The sequence below is a fragment of the Crocodylus siamensis genome, chromosome 1, assembly GCF_052110815.1.
Source record: "Crocodylus siamensis isolate JL-2025a chromosome 1, ASM5211081v1, whole genome shotgun sequence".
Lineage (NCBI taxonomy): Eukaryota > Metazoa > Chordata > Crocodylia > Crocodylidae > Crocodylus > Crocodylus siamensis.
Genome location: NC_143395.1, coordinates 282373863 through 282390594, shown reverse-complemented (window position 1 = coordinate 282390594; position 16732 = coordinate 282373863). Strand labels below are relative to the sequence as shown.

Here is a 16732-nt window from a genome sequence, read left to right as displayed (position 1 = left end):
TAAAGAGCATTGCTTCTCATGCTGTAGTTAGTATGTGTATGTGAACATACTCAACTTACATTTTCAGAAAGGGCTAGTAATTTTGAATGTCCAGTTTGGGTTCTCTTAAAGAAGCCTTGTGTTCAATCCTTTTTGAAGCACAGTTTAATGTGTCTTCATGTGAAGAGTGTCTAAAGTGTGAAGAATCTGTGTGTGTGTGTGTGTGCACCTGCGTATATGTGTCTGTCTTTATAGAGTACATCGTTAGTTTTCTTCCTTCTTTAATCCCTTAAACATGTTTTGAGGCTTCTCTAAATAATGTTAGTGAATTTTTCTGAGAGTCTCCCTTAGATGAAAGGTTTTGTAGAACTGCAAAGTATTTCTGTAAAGTTAATTACCAAAAAAGGTTTGAAACTGAGGCAAATCGTTTATTTCCGGGAAGTATGATTTCTAAGGAATTGTGGGGACAAACCATAAAATCCGTAAATTGTATAATGCTCGAGTGTTGCATGCATATTGATTTGTTTGTATTCAGGCCTTCCCATCCCCACCCCTCCCCCTCCTGGTCCCCATCTGTTGTTGAGTCGTGAGTCATATCAGGCAAGTACAAAAATGGATGTGGTTGCTACCTGTTTGTGGTTGATTGGTTGTTTTTCCTCTCCGATTGCTGCAGGCACGGAAGAGAACAGCGGCTTATCAAGCACTTCAGTCTGGTTTGCTGAGTGTAACAGCTTAAGAGAAAATGGCTGCCTTGTTTTCCAGAGCTATCCTACGGATGACCATGCAAGAGAAAATGAGGATCTGAGCATGAGAAATCTCAAAGTAGTTTCCTGGGCCATTTAGCTTTTATAAATACACTATGAAGGATCCTTTTTCTTTCCAGGTAGCTGCATGGCTTAGTCCTCTAAGATTTACCACTCAGCACAATCATTCTAGACAACCTATTTGAAGGATGGCTCTTTCTGAATGTAGGCAGAAGGGGAGCAATACCAAAAAATGTCATAAATACTCTTTGGGAATTCTTTCTGTGAATAAATGGAGACTTTGAATGTTTTATTTTGATCTAAAATACTAGTTGTTTACAAATGCATTTAACTATAATATTATTTTTTTAAATTGTGCAGTACCTTCACTGTGCCACGTAGCATCATGCTATAAGCAGATGCATTGCAACATAAAATGGAACTCCATATAACAGTTACAATGCAGTATTTCCAAGCCTACACATTATAAATATTAATCTCCCTGTGGTTGACGAAAGGCAGCATTACCAATTCTCTGTGAACAGTCAGCTGCGAAACTCTGAACTGTTGCAGGTATTATTGTCATCCCATTTTTGTGAAAGGTCAGACAGACAGTTTGAGTGGGTTTCTCTAAACCTTTGCAGTGATATGGATCTCAGACTGCATTAATGCATTAAGCCTCACTAGTGGAGAAGCAAGTGTTCGGAGAAATGAGTGTTCAAGTTCTATAGATGGGGAAACCATGGCATGGAGTAAGTAGGTGAATTTTACCCAAGATCTCTCAGGAAATCTTTGGTAAAGCCAGGAGTAGAGCCTTTTCAAAGCCTCTGATTTTGGAAACAGCAGCTTTCAAAACCTGACGCTACTGGCAATATCAGTATTATAGCACTGATGTATTGAGGTTTCTCAGAGTTTGTTTCAGCTTTATTGGTATGAGAACTCACTTCTTTCCTTGAACAGACTTTTCCTTCTCCTCCTTTCTACTTCTTAAGTTCAGCTGCAGAATAGCCATTTTCTGAAACCCTGATATTGTCTTCCAGTATAATCACAAATCAGTTGAATACATCTATGAGCCCACCCCCGCATCAGCATGAAGCCCCTTGTTTTAGATTTGTGTATTGGGGCGGGGGTTACACAAGGGACTGCTGTGGCTCCCACTCTAGCCCTAACCCAGGCCCAGGGCCGAAGTCAGACCCGCAGAAGCCTCCTACCCACCCACCCCCCTTTTGTCCTCTGCAACTTCTTCCCACTCCTCCCACCACACACACACACACACACACACACACACACACACACACACACACACACACACACACACACACACACACACACACACACACACACACACACACACACACACACTTCTCCTCACTTCCTTTCAGAGATAGCTGAGTTCCCAGCTTGGCTACATTCCCACCTGGGCACGAAGGACAGGGAAATTCTACCCCTGTCTGGGAAATCAGCAGCTCTGCTGCTGCACTTCCACAAGCTGCGTTCGGTGATCCGGCAGGCACAGAGCCCAGGCAGTGTCTGGAAATAAATGGGGGTGGGGTAGGGGGGAGAGGCAGACTATGTAGGGAGTGTGGGAGAAGGGGCAGAGATTGTTGGGGGGAAAGAGATTGCAGGGGGAGGATGAGGGGGACAGGGCAGGGATTGTGGGGAGTGGGTTGGAAGAAGGGACAGAGATTTTTGTGGAGTGCACAAGGGAGGGGCAGAGAGTGAGGGAAGCTGGGGATGGGAGGGTGCAGGTGTCGGCAGGGCAGGGATACTGTAGGTGGAAGAAGTGTGGGGAGGAAAGGGCAAGGGGACTGCTTGACCCCTCCTCCCTCCAGCCAATGCTTTCACTGCTGTAGGAGTGGCAGAGTGCAAGACAACCTCCAATACTGAAATACTATACTTGGAAAAGTCTAACAAAATGTATTGGTTTTTCCATATTTAGAATTTAATTTGGGGTGGGGGAGCATTTTAAATTCTAGGTCATTTTAAATTTGAATAAATACAATACTTTGGCCCCTTCTTTCTCACTTACACATATGCAAATAAGTTCCTTATTCCTAGTACTCTTTAATACAAGAGAGCTATTATGGGATAGGGCTATGCTAAAATGCCTCTGATTGCACATGTGCTATTCTTTGGGTCAGCTGGAAACACCCCTACCTTAATGGGACTATTTCCCTCATAGAAAGATCAAATGTGCTGTTTGGCTATGAGAGGTATCTGTGAATCTTTGGGCTGGTATCTTTGGATATCAGCCCAAGGATCAAACTGTAAAAACTGGCTTTGGTGGAGACTGGAGTGATACTAGTGTTAACAAGACAGAAATGGTGGTGAATTAAACCCTAATGCTATTGTCTTGGTATTTTGTAGCGCTCTTACCTCTTTTTTCCCATGGGAAAAGGGAGGAAAAACTGGAGTGAGAGGATATAAAAATATAAATAGACACAAAATAACAAGTTTCAGTTTGAAATATTTTTGTGTATGTGGAAAATACCCATCTCACAGCATGGGGTCCCTAGAGATAGTTGTGATGTCTTTAGGGCCGTGCAACCATGCCAGCTTCACCCTGTAGGCACCTTCTAGTCTCACCTGCCATGTCTTGTTGTTTGAAATAATAAGTTGGGAGGCTGCCCACGAGATTGTATGGCCATGGTCCTGCTGAACACCACTAGATCCTGCTACCCTTGGATCCCTTGCCAGGACTTACTCGAAGTCTGTGCCTCTTGAGACACCCTGAGCCCTATGGGTTAGATGTGTGGCTCCAAAACTGCCCCTTTACCACAGCCCATACCTCGCAGGAGGTAGTCAAACGTTGTCCCTGTGAGGCCTTGATCTAGCTCAGCCTCCTTTCATCACTGGGCCCTTGGCCTCTGTCTGTGCAGTTTCCTCTAAATTCTCTTCAAAGCATTAAAAAAAAGAAAGAAAGAAAAAAAGAAAAAAAACTTATACCAACACATGTAATGCTACCAAAATTGCCTCACTTTTTCTAATCCTCCCTGTTTCTCTACTTGTCTGCAGTCTCTGGTCTAACACTTAGGTATAAAGCTCCCCAAACCATGAGCACCCAATACATGACTGCGACTCCAAGGATTTATAGCAGGGGTGGGCAAAATGGCGGCTCTGACTGGCAGCCGGACTCCATTTCCCACAACCCCTAGCTGCCTCAATGCAGCTGGTTTCCACGGAGACCCCAGTAGTGGTGGTGCCCTGGCAGGGCATGCGGCTGGGTTGGAAGCTGCTCTGATGCCAAGGCTGGGACCTTGCAGTGGTGACAGTGTGGTCTAGAGCTGTGGCACAGCTGTGATCCTGTGCCTGCATGCCCCTGCCCAAGGCATGCAGATAGCAGTTCTGAACCATGCTGTCACTGCCGCAGATCCCAGCCCTGGAGCAGCTCCCTGCCCAGCTGAGCACCCTGCCAGTGCTGCTGGGGCTGGTCTCCATGGAAAGCCTGGCCCTGCACTGTCCAGGCACCATTGTACCTAGGGTCTTCATGAAAACCAGCTGCAGCGATGCGGGCAGGAGCTGCTGGGAAACGGAGTCCACTGAGGACCCAATCTAGACCGTGAGTCAGATTTTGTCAACCCCTGATCTATAGTAATAATATGCTTATTTCTATGAAGACTTTCCATCTTCTCATATACTAAAAATAAATTGTTGAATTGGATGCACTCGAGTTCTTAGATGCTCAAAATGTCTCTTATTGTCATGCCACAGGCTTGCAACTGTAATGAGATAAATAAATAATTATTACTGTTAAGATCAAACCAGAAGACTTGCTCTTATTTTTATCACGTTTGCTGCAAAAAGCACTTCATGACATTATAATAATGTACCTGGGATCAGTTTGGGCTAAATTTAAATTTAACTCATTTAAAAATACAGACATTATATTGACGTGCTATTTTATCAAAAGCATTAATACATTGTAATGATTTATGTCAAAAGGCTTTCAGTGAGGCCTTTTGGTATTTTTATAGCACAGTACAAATGTTAGAGCTAGATTGTGAATTTTGTACGCCCCAAATGTGACCTATTGTCAAAATGTCACAGTACAGTGTAGTCTCTATATTATAAAAAATGTAACTTGAGTAATCCAGTCCTTTTGTAATTTCTACCTTTTGCCTATATAAAACTGGAAACCTGCTTCTTGTTTGGTTTACCCTGCAGTGGTGCTTCCACGGAGGATGTGGTACCAATAGGAGAGGCTTTTCCCCAAATGGTGGTGTGGCATTGCTTCAACTGATATCAGTAATAGTAGATAGCTGGGTTTGAATTACGTTCTTCCTCTCGGAGGGGTCTTTGGTGGTGGCAGCCAAAAGCCTGAAGGTGCTGCTAAGGTGCAAGGTAGGCCGGAGGGGCTCTCATCTCTTACAGAAGGGCTCTCATCTCTTGGGGGGAAGGGAGGGGCTCAGTCCCCCCGAGCTCCCCTGTAATTTGGACCCTAGTAGATAGTAGTAATAGATTTACAGTAAACAGGAAAAATTAAAATCTCTTAAGTTTTAAAATCTTGCATACTTCACAGGTGAGCCTACATTACTGTGTAAAACGAGCATGGTTTTGGCCCAATATCTTCAGGTTTCTCAGCACATTATTCTGATATTGTTGAAGTTGAAAAATCTGCCCTCCAAAATTGAGGCGTTTCTTAATAGCAGAAAGCTAATTTTTTTCTACGATGGAATTAGGGGCACTGTAAAACCCACTATGTTAAAATAGTTACCAAGATGGCTGTTACTTCTCATCCAGTGTTAACCCTCTCACAGCTTAGTTATGCTAAAATAGCATAGCCAAAATAGCTTTTAGCTGAAGAACCACTGAGTTGGGTAATGAGTGAACTGCTGTGACATGCAGTCTGTAGTATCTTGCTGTGGCTTGTGGTGTGGAAACAACACTTTTATAAAGAAGTATTTACAGTAAACAGGTAAGAGTCTTGGTAGTGCCCTTGCAATGTGTTGTGGGCTTAGCTTTTTTTTTCTGTCCTTCCATACAGGAAGTTCCTGTTGCCTTGCCTTACCCAGACTGTCAGTTGGGTTGATACACTTACTGGATGCGCTGTGTCAAATCGTCAGACACATGTTTTTGTTTTCTACGTTATGCCTTCCAAAAAAAGATGTGTGTTTTATTTGGGAGATAGAATATTTGAGAAAATATGGTGTTATCTTATGATCAGGTCCTGACTCTGCCCAGTCTCCACACCTGATATACACTGGGTTTGGACTTTGCAGCTACAACTGGGCTTTGAGATTGCATTGTTCTTCACAGGTTTTGACCCTTGTAGAAGACTCAGAGATCTGAACCAACTGTTGAAATTAAGGGAGAATGATAAATCTCTATACAGTTTAAATCCTTTTAAAGAACATTGCACTGTATGTGTTGGGAGCAAGAACAATTAATCTTTCTTTGCCAGAATATGACAGCAGAGCCATAATGTTCTTATTAAACTCTCTAGGATGGTATAAAAATAAAAATTATAGAACCCCCTATCTTGCCACTTCACCTTGTTGTAATAAATGCTATTGGATTTGTTCAAAAAGAAAAGGACTGCATCTCTTCTCTTCCCTCTCCACCACGTACAGTACAACTGTATTGCTGTTGGGGGAGGGGAGATGGGGTGGACCGAATATCCCAAAGACACTGTGTGGTTGACCATTTCAACACAGCATAGAAGGTTTCTTCTCTGGTAAAATTAACATGTGCACATGCATGCATAATTTCTTCCTCTAATTTGACCAGTAAATTCTGTAGTAATGCCCACATAGTGGAAGATATACTTCAGTCCTAAACAGTATGTGAATGGATTTTCTTTTAAGTTACATGCTATAGGCACTTGAGAAAGGTCTGGTTTAAGAACCCCAGAGACAGCTTGCTTTCGATTTTTATCTGTCTTTACTTAACAAATAAAACAAATGCTGACTTTCAGATTTAAAAGCCTTTTGTTGCAGTTTCATTTGATTTTCCTGATTGTTCTGTACTGCCTTGTTCTTGCTGCAAATCCACTCCTGTTGACTTTTTGTGTTCCTGCTTGGCTTTCACTTGCTGTGAAGTTCAATTCACAATTAAGGAGCAGTTTTCCTATGAGGCTTGGCCTATGCTATAAAGTTTTGCTGGCATAATTGTCAGCTACAAGGGGAAAACCATAGCTGCTACCTGATTTAGCCATGCTGGCAAAACCATCATTAGAGAGGCAGTTATGCTGACAGAAAAGCACATCTGTTGTCTTGACTAACATCATTCAGGGGAGCCCCAGCCTGGCCACCTGTTCAATTAATGGTATGATAGAAACCAGCCACAAAGTTATTACATATTTTTGATGTAATAACTTTGTGACTTATTCCTTGTTTTATCTTGCCGTTAATTGCATTAATGAGTAACAATTTAAAACATGATTAACTGGTTAATCACATGTTAAGTGTAACTTGTGCCTGGAGTCAGTGACGCAGTTTAATACAGGAGATGGCTTAACCCTGCTGTCTTCATTTAGATTTGTGTGTTAGCAGTAATAAACCTATGGTAGCAAAACAGCTGCTTCTGGATAAATTCTGCCCTGGGTTACATCTAGGTGTAGCAGGCAGAATGTGAACATAATAGGACTTTGCAGGTTTAACTGAGGGCAGAGTAAGGCTTCACAATCTTTTATACATGGTACAAGAAAAGGAAACTGTCTGCTTGGCTTGTAGATTTTACATCAGTTGGTAGGATTGGCAATTGGAAAAGCATGCTTTTATTTGTAAATGAATCAATTTGATTTGTGACTAGTAAGACACAATAAGTATAGAACCACATGTCAGCACCAGAGTCACTTTCGAGTATAATACACTTGTTTATACATGCTAGATATAGAAATGACACATAAACTGGTATAAGTGATCAGAAACCAGTCTAAACCTGTAACAGAACAGAAGTTCTGTGCACATAGACCAGTTTCAAAACGGTGGAATCCAGTTTCAGATAGACATGAATGGATGTAGTATCGAATTGAATCACTTTAAGTTAGAGTGGTCTATTTAACTTCTGTTCCACATCCCCTCCTGATGCAAGTTAGGGTGCAGTGCCCCAGAATCCAAGGATGCTTCATGGCTCCCTGCTAAACCTCACCTTGCAGGGCATGTGGACTATCCTCTGCCCCAACTCCTCTGCTCCAGCTGAGCCAGGTGGCCCCTCTTCTGGGCTGTCACTAAGTGGAAGCAGCAATGTCTCTGCTCCCCAACCCAGCCAGTGGTGGCATGGGGGGCAGGTGAGGTGGGGGGAACAACACCCACCCTGGCCCTGGCTCCCCCCAGCTAGGGTCTGCAAAGGGGGAAGTGAAGCCCCCGTGGCAGGGACTACCCCCAACTTGATTTGCAGAACCTGGGTGAGGGGTGGGGTAGGGTAGGAGGGTCTATTCCTCCTCTGCCTGTGCCCCTGATGCCTAAGAAGTGGGGAGCTGGCAAAGGGGAAGAGCTGGGATGATTGCAATCCAGCAGAGCTAGAAGACATGTGGGAGCACCTCCAGTTTCTGGACTTGGCCAGCGTAGGCATCTACCTTCCTTGGACAACAGAGGAATGTGTGTTCTGTTCACTAATGGTCTAATTTACACAACTTACAGAAACCTGTGTAGCTTGGATCAATTCTGCATCAGGCTTTTTGACTGTGTGTACTTAGCCATGGGATTATTTGCAACTCATTGCAGTTACCAAAAGAAAGCAATGAATGTTGCCGATTCTCTACCTTGCTGTGGCTTCCCTTTCAAAGAGCATCTTTTCTGTGGTCAGCAGTTGGGTCTCAGACCATCTTCTTTGCTGGAGGTAAAGAACCTAATTCTACGAAGCATTTTAATGTACTGAAATGGAAGGTTTGAAGAAAGAATTCAGACCCAAGGTTCACCAGTGAAAGCCTGGTGTAAATTCATCTATAAATTCTGGTTTCTAGATTTGCTGCCACAGAATTCAGAATCAGGTATTTGAGTCTGGACAGAATTTTTCACCTGATCATGTACCTTCTCGCTCATTCATGTTCTTACCAGCTGACCTGCATATACATTTCTTGGGAAGTTAAAAGATAGAGGCACATTTTACAAAAAATCCATAACTTAAGACAGCTGTGACCAATAAACAAACTTAACCATTACTATTCCTCTCAATTATTTGGCTTCTGCATTTTATGGATTTTATGGATCTTAATGTAACATTTTCTTGAAAAATCAATTTCCTTTTCACTCATTATTTGATTATGGCTTGGATTTACTCAGTGATAAGAATGATTTATGCTTTGCTGCATTGTTTAATTTGTATCTAATTTTTTTAGGTCAGAGCTGTCCAACTAGGAGAGTAGTGAAACACTGCTGGAATGAGTTACTCGGAGAGGTTGTGGAATCTCCATGTTTGGAGGTTTTCAAGACCTGGCTAGACAGAGTTTTGGCTGGGATGATCTAGTTGGGGATGGTCCTGCTTTGAGCAGCAGATTAGACTAGATGACTTCCTAAATTCCCTTCCAACCCTAACTTTCTATGATTCTAAGTGGGGGACGGGGGGGTGGGGGGAGAAGGGCTTATGGGCTACATAAGCAGGCAGGACCAAGGTGAGACCTAGGCCCTATGTGATACAGAGAACATCCCCTTCTGCTGCACCACACACATTTTTTCCACTACTGTGTTACATGCTATACCATGTGCATACCCCAGATGTGCTATGTACACACCCCAGCTCTCCTTCTGCTCCACTTAGGGTTGGGACAAGCAGTGATATCCAGAAGATGGAGGGGCAGCCTGGAGACTTCGGCCACTGTTGCAGCCAGAGCAATAGGAAAAGGCTCAGAATGAGCCAGGGGGCTGCAACATAACCCTTTGTTAAGTTGGGTGCCAGTGCTAACAGGGTGCCAGTTGGATAGCTCTGTTTTAAGTGGTGTCAGGACACAAAGACCTAGATTCTATTCCATCTTCTGTGTGTCTATAGTCAATTTAGGTGCCTATGCATTATTCTGTTCCACCTGTTTAGGTCCTAAAAACATTTTCTGCTTACAGACATAACCACTCCCCAAATAGCACTTTACTTTAAATTTAGCATACCCCAGGACATGGCCAGAAAAAGCATCAGGTTAGATGGACCTGGCTCGCCCAACATCTGTATAGATCAAGCACTTCAACAGGGCCTTGTTGGCACTTTTATCAAATATCTGATTCAATCAGCTATTAGATAAAAGTGCCAAAAAGCCCGAAGCACCTGATATAAACAGACACTGCAATACCAGGTCAAACTAATGCACTGCTGCTTCCAGTAAAGCGTGGGGTTTTTTTCATATCTGTCAGCAGCCATTTTGTCTACCTTTGTAACACACTGTGAGGGTGCTTTAAAATTGAATTGCAACAAAGCAGGGAAAAGGAGGACCCTCCAACTTTTTACATTAACTGTTTTGCAGGGACTCAAGCAGGATAGAATAAATCACTTTTAACTACTTAAATTCACTTATGCTCTTAATAGGTAGAATAGAACCTGGCTCCCTTTTTGGGTGGGTGTCTTTTTGTGTGTTGGGTATCAAAATAAAATCCGGTGGCCTCGAATTGTTAACTGCCAGCCAGTTCTGGAGTTAAAACTGGGTTTGCTGCTTTCATGTTCAAACTGTTTTACTTAGAATATAGTGGCAGCTAGAATATATATTCATTTCTAATGTCAAGAAGGACTTGATTACAGATAGAAAACTTGGAGATAAGATAATGACACACCATGCACTTAAAGTCTAGCAAAACACTGTGGTTTTGAAACAGTTTTCCCCTTAACTTATTTACAAGAGAAAATTTAATATATGGACACCTCCGCCCCCGCTGCATACACTGACACACAGCTGCCTAGTTTAGTTCATTTGATAATTCACATATAGGAGACATGCTTTCATATCTATTGTGCTAGTGGCTCTCTGTCAAAGAGAAAGATTGAGATGGCAGTGTGGGTCTGACATATGTATTTATGTGCAAAAAATGGCAAAAATAGGATGTCAGTGGTTACTCCTCGTCTTTGTAAAGTTTGGTCTATGCTCCCCACCCAAGGAGATAAAATTATGAGTCTTCAGCATTTGGGGATGTGGTTAGAACTTCATTCTCTCCTTGCCTTCCCCCACAGCCAGAAGAAACAGTCTGAATGTACCATAAGGTGTAATTTATCAGATTCCCTATTTATATTTTCAGTATTCTTTTTGCATTACCCTTATGTTTCGTGCAACAGTGTATGTCATGAAACACAAAGTGTGCCATACAGCCTAAGGAACTCCAGATTCTCAGCTAGAATAAATCAAAGAAACTCAAGGAATTAAAATATATCTCCATGTACTTAGAATATGACCCAGCCTCTTCAAAAGATGTAGAAAAAGAAGTAGGGTTATCTGCTCTAGAAAAAGTGTAGGGTGGTATATTTATCCTAACTTGAAAACAGAACATTGAAAGAATAATTTTTTAAGAAGTGAAGGAGACTTTAAAGTGGAATTTACAACAGCAAAGTAGAACTGTTGGCTGCTGTTATGTCTAGTTAAGTAAAATCAGTTGGGGTTATTCAAGGGTTAATTTGGTGTCATCTTTTTTACAGAAGTTCTTTCTCTCTTCTTCCTTGTATTTGAGAGAGGAAATTATGAAATTATACATTTTTACCATTTAAAAATGAGTGGTGTCAGGCGTTTTAAGGATTAAGCGATTCTGCTTGAATCCAGTTGAACACTGGAGAAATCTGAATTTGTAAAAGAAAAGAAAACAAACTAAATATCATCCACATAAGGACAGTTTTTTTCATTACCCCTGTGAATATTTTGTGAATTAGAAATATTGCATTTTTATCAAAAGCATTTTAGACTGACATTAGTTTATATTAGTGTGTCATTTTGACTTTGTTTCTGTCTCTCTTTGTCCATTGCTTTACTTCATAGGTTGTAATTTTGAGAAGAAAATAAGACTTGTTGGACATATGCTGCATATTTTAAAAGGTCACTTTGTCTGAAATATTCTTTTTTGGTTCATAACCTATTATGAACACAAAAAGATTGTGTCAGTGAAGCTTCAACATGAACTGTTGTGATGTGTTCTTTGGCAGCGGCTGTTTTTTGACCATCAACTTAAGTGTTTTGGGTGTAGTGATACAGCAGTTCAACAAGAAGACTATTTATTTGTTTTTGTCTTGGGATCTCTGACGCTTACAATCAAAAGACTTTTTTTCATGAAGACTTGCATGGCTTACTCTTGCAGTATTTCCAGCAGGGAGTCATAGGTCTTAGTATTAGATATATATCTAAACTACTACAACTTTCTTCAAAAAAATGTGTTAAACATAACACATTTGCTAAAAAATGTTTTTTGTTTGGAAAGCTTCTCATGAATGTGGTGTCCTTGGAATTTCCTTTGTTGGTGATTATGGTTACTTACAGTAAACATGAAATAGTCCAGGTGTAATGTGAGCAGAGAACAATGTTGCAGAGTATGTAAGAATGCAAAATATCAACCCGCAGGTGCAGTTCTTGGCAAAATTGAAATGGGGTCTGGACAGATTAATAATAATTAATTATTTTCCAATGTGTGTAAAAAAAAAACAATTATACGAAAGATATGGACAAGTGATTTTCCAGATAACATAAAGTATAAAAAATGCAACTATGACCCATGACCCCCCAAAAAAGCCAGCTTGACTTCTGGTTTCTGAGCTGAATTTGTTGACTAGGAATCTGGAAAAAACTTGTTGATGAGCAAATTGGGTGTAGAAGACACACGAGAGAAAAAAGGAAACCCTTGCCAGCCACACATTTCTCACAATTCAAATAAAAAAAGACTGTGAAACTGACCAAAATCTGATTTTTTTTCTGATAGAATGTTTATATTTTCATTTTAAAAAATGGGGAATTGACAGTTTTCCCCTTTACTCTTCTTTTTTCTTTACTTTCTACCTCTCTGGGAAAAAAAAAAGAGAGAAAAGAGGGGAGAAGGGACAGGAAACATTAGGGGCAGATCTTGAATTCCTGACGTGATAATTTTTCAAAAACTCAGGAGAAGTAATTTTTAACACAATACAAAATCAAATGAAGGTTTTAATATTTCTTAAACTAGAAAATTGAACCTGGGAGTTTCAGTGGACCTAAAGATATTTCACTTGAATTTTTTCATGGAAGATGTATGTTTTAGGCTTTTTCACTCCTTGTTTCAGGCTCAACAACCTCTGTGTGTGCATTATTTGTTACTATTTAGTATTTTATATGTATTAGCAGGGTACATAGAAGGCTAGTGCAGGGGCTCTACCATCTCAAATGCACTGTAGGTCCTGCGCAGATAGTCTCTGCTACAAGTTGTTTACCATCTAAATCCAAAAGTGAAGAGGGGTATGAATACAGGCAGACAGATCAGGAAGCCGAAGAAAATGATGAGTCAGTCAGTATCAGTTAACATGATAGCATTATCTCCCTATTGTTGTGTGCTCTTTAGACATCACAGTAAAGGAAAATTTAGGGGAGATTTTGAGGGAAGGCCAAAAAGGTAGGTTTGCAGCTATTTGCTGGGCTGTTCCCAAGTTTGTGGGGTAACCTGAGAAAAAGCATGTAACTTGCCAGCCTCCAGTTGGCAAGTGCTAGTCGGAGGGAGGCATTAACATTTCCTTGAGAATGTGAAATGATTGATAAGGTGCAAATATGGAATAGAAACCATAAAGGAAAGACGACTCATTTTTGGAGGCCTTAGAGACCAGCAAGGCAGTGAACAAGAACAAAACAAGTGGGAAGTCCTGGAGAGGAAGATTTAATTTTCTTTTGACCCAGTGCAGCTTGAGTTGACAGCTGGATATCCAAGTGATGATGTTAAGTATGACAGAAATGATACCTGAATTTGTGTTTGTGAATGAGCATATCCAGTTGTTAGATGTAAAAGAGAGGGAAAAGGGACCAAGGGCAGAGCACATGAAGATAGAAATGTAACAAAAAGTGAAAATAAACTGAGCAGGAAATTTAACACTTTTACATTGCTATTTAATACCACATTTGCCATTTTTTAAAGCAGGTATGTGTTGATATGGCCAGTTGTTTCACCATTGCTGAAAGGAAATCTCAGTTCCTTGACTACGTGAAGCTACGAAAATTTAGTAACCTCGCAAGTCATGACTTGTAAATCAAATGGCATGAATAAGGCTTATGTAACATTAACATTTCAGCCACTAGTACTTGCCTCCATTTTTATTTTAGTTTTTTTTAAATTTAAGAGAACAAGACATATAACTTTTCCCTGACATAGCCAGCTTCCATCTTAGTATGGATGCATGCCTGCCTGTATAAAATATATCTATAAAAAGAGAGACCCATTCAATTCAGCCATACAACAGTCTACCACATATGTATCATACTGCTGGAGGTTAATTCTAAAGTAAAGAAGAAACAAAATATTGAAAGGAGGCTACTTTCATGTTACAGTCACTCATTCAAGTGTGTTGTCAAATTTCCAACCATTTTATTTGACTTGTTACATACCATCAACTGGTTTGTTTGCATCAAGATAAAAAGCTCCATTAAGTTACATGATGTCTATAATAGTTTGAATAAGTTTTCCATAAATTATAATCTGAAAGGACATCATGTTTGAGAATGTGAAGCAAAATGAGACTAATGAGTTGATATTTATAACCAGAGTTGTAATAACACTGTCGGCTGCCTAGGGCAGCTGCCACACACAGGGGCAACAGTGACTTCTGGTTGCTGCCACACTGCTGGCATGATTGTGTGGCTGCAGTAGCAGCAGGTTTTTTCTTCTGTCCCTCCGGCCTCCAAGTCAGCCCCTGATTGGCCCACCCTATTTATCACCATTTATAACATGTCCATCTCAGTCTTAAGCAATGAACAGAAAATCATACACACGCTTACCCCTGGCTTCCTTCTTTCTGCTCAACTCTTCTAGTTTAGACTCCCATTAAAACACATTGCAGGAGCTATACCAGCAGTATAGAAAATCTTGTCCTATTGGCCATCTGCTGTGACTGCAGACGTCTCTGAATGCAAAGAGCATTATGCTTCAAGTTCACTTGCTGCCTGCTTAGCATAACTGCATTTTAAAAACTGACTTCTGTCTTTTATTGTTGCTACATATGTTTTACATCTGTTTTAATTTGTTTCTCTTAATTATATGGGCTGATACTGGGGTTTTGGGATAAAAGCCATATAAAAAAAGAGTTGTTCGCTCTTCAATATTATCTTCATGTACAGTGACCTAACATTGATAGTTATACAACATCATTACAATTTTTTTCAAATTTAATTTTGTGATTTCACAATACGTTATTTTTATTTCCTTTAGTCTATGTGTGTACCTCCTGACAATTACAGTCTCTCTCTACACTGTTCTAATAAATTAATGCTTAAAAGATTTGATCATTATTTGATAATATTTAAATGGTCAAATACCCAACCCTACCTGAGTCCTGAGTCATGTTTGTTTTTATCATGTTACTCTTTAATTTCTACGTTATGGTAAATAAACAATTTATTTTTGGTAACAAGTAAGGTGGATGTCTATAGTCAATTAGGCCAGTTCCACAGACCACCTTCTGAGAAAAGAAAATTAGTATGCTTTAAGGGAGGCAGAAGAAGGTGAAGGTACCAGTTTGGGCTTTCTGTCAAAGAAGAAATGTGTTCTAGATACTACAAGTGACTCTGGAAGGAAGTTGGTGGAGATCAGTGTAGTCATCAGAAGGGCTAAATAGCGTAAGGAATGTTTACAATTATTGAAATATTGCAAGTGTAATTCATATTATAAATACTCACATGCTCATTAAATAACTGGAAGAGAAAAATCTGGGAAAAGTTTATCCAGCCAGTCACAACTTTTTTTTTCATGGTGGCTGATATGTTCCATATGATTCTCAAGATGAGAAGCAGTTGTCATCTCGTGACCTTGTTTCTTGTTGTCATAGCTGCAGCAGATGAAAAGAGCAAAGTCATCATTCAGTTTTAAATGCAGAAATGCAGAATGTATTGGATTTTAAAGTTATATTGTTTCCCTAATATATCTTTTACCTTACAGGAAACTTTTCTGTGACTTGTGTATAGCTCTTCTGAAGAACTTTGATGGTTCTGGAACATTTAATTTATTTACTTAAATCATTTTTATACTAAGTATCAGTCAAAAATGCTGGTAAAATGCTTGCAGAGACTAGGAACTGTCTGCATTCTCTGCCTGCCAAATTAAAGATGAGTATTTCAATATAATTTATATAATTTACCCTCATCTTATATCTCAGAATGCAGTGTTTTCATATTTTCCTTTCTTATTCAAGCAGAGAATAGAGATAATGTACAGAAAGGAATAGGCTTTGTGTCAGGGTCATACAATGGAAAGCGCATTCATAAAATAAGCAAGCCTGATTGATTGTGAGAGACTGAAATAGATATAGATTACATTGCAGACGCTATTATAAATGTCAAGTAGATTCTGACAGCTGGTAGGTTGGATACGTAATTTTAAAAAATTCCATACATGTACAGACAGTCTTCTTGAATGAGGAATTGGCATTTTGCAGTGTAAGTGGGTGAAGGGTACATGGGAATTAAAGCAGCTGAGTTCTAGTATATATCAGAGACAAACAAGTAGGCCTCTGAGACAAGGAATACTACAGCAATAGCTCTGACACTTTATCCCTTTTGGTTCATAGCATAGCATTCAAAGTTGATTAAGAAAAGCTTTGTTTACTAAAGTTTCCTACCCCACGAGGAAGTGGTATAAATCACAGTAGTGGTGGCAGGGTTGCATTTATGGGCAGTCAAGAACCCTGCTACTAGAGTCCATAAATTTAAAGTCTGTAAAAAAACAGGCTAAAGAAACCTGTCCATGAAATAAGTAAAAAAAAAAAAAAGGAGCGGTCTGTAAGAACCAGTGAGCTCATCTGAAGATCTGTCATTGCCATCAAAATGAGGATAGATTCAAGTGTGGAATCTAGATTGAGCAGAGCAGCATGCCTGGTGCTAGTCTAAATGGGAGCAACTTGCAGGTAACTGTCTGTCACGTTTATGAGCTCGCAGGAGCCTTCATTACTCCTTC

General features: G+C 40.3%; 1 protein-coding gene and 1 long non-coding RNA gene across 4 annotated transcripts in view; one reads left to right on the top strand and one right to left on the bottom strand.

Moving 5' to 3' along the window:
* The window catches only part of LOC149874562 (uncharacterized), a 76154-nt gene extending 74082 nt beyond the window's left edge, over nucleotides 1-2072 (bottom strand). Inside the window, exon 1 of the long non-coding RNA XR_016444351.1 lies at nucleotides 609-2072. This is a non-coding gene — a long non-coding RNA (uncharacterized LOC149874562). The remainder of the gene's footprint in view (nucleotides 1-608) is intronic.
* The window catches only part of TBL1X (transducin beta like 1 X-linked), a 317070-nt gene that overhangs the window by 106764 nt on the left and 193574 nt on the right, over nucleotides 1-16732 (top strand). The window lies entirely within an intron of this gene.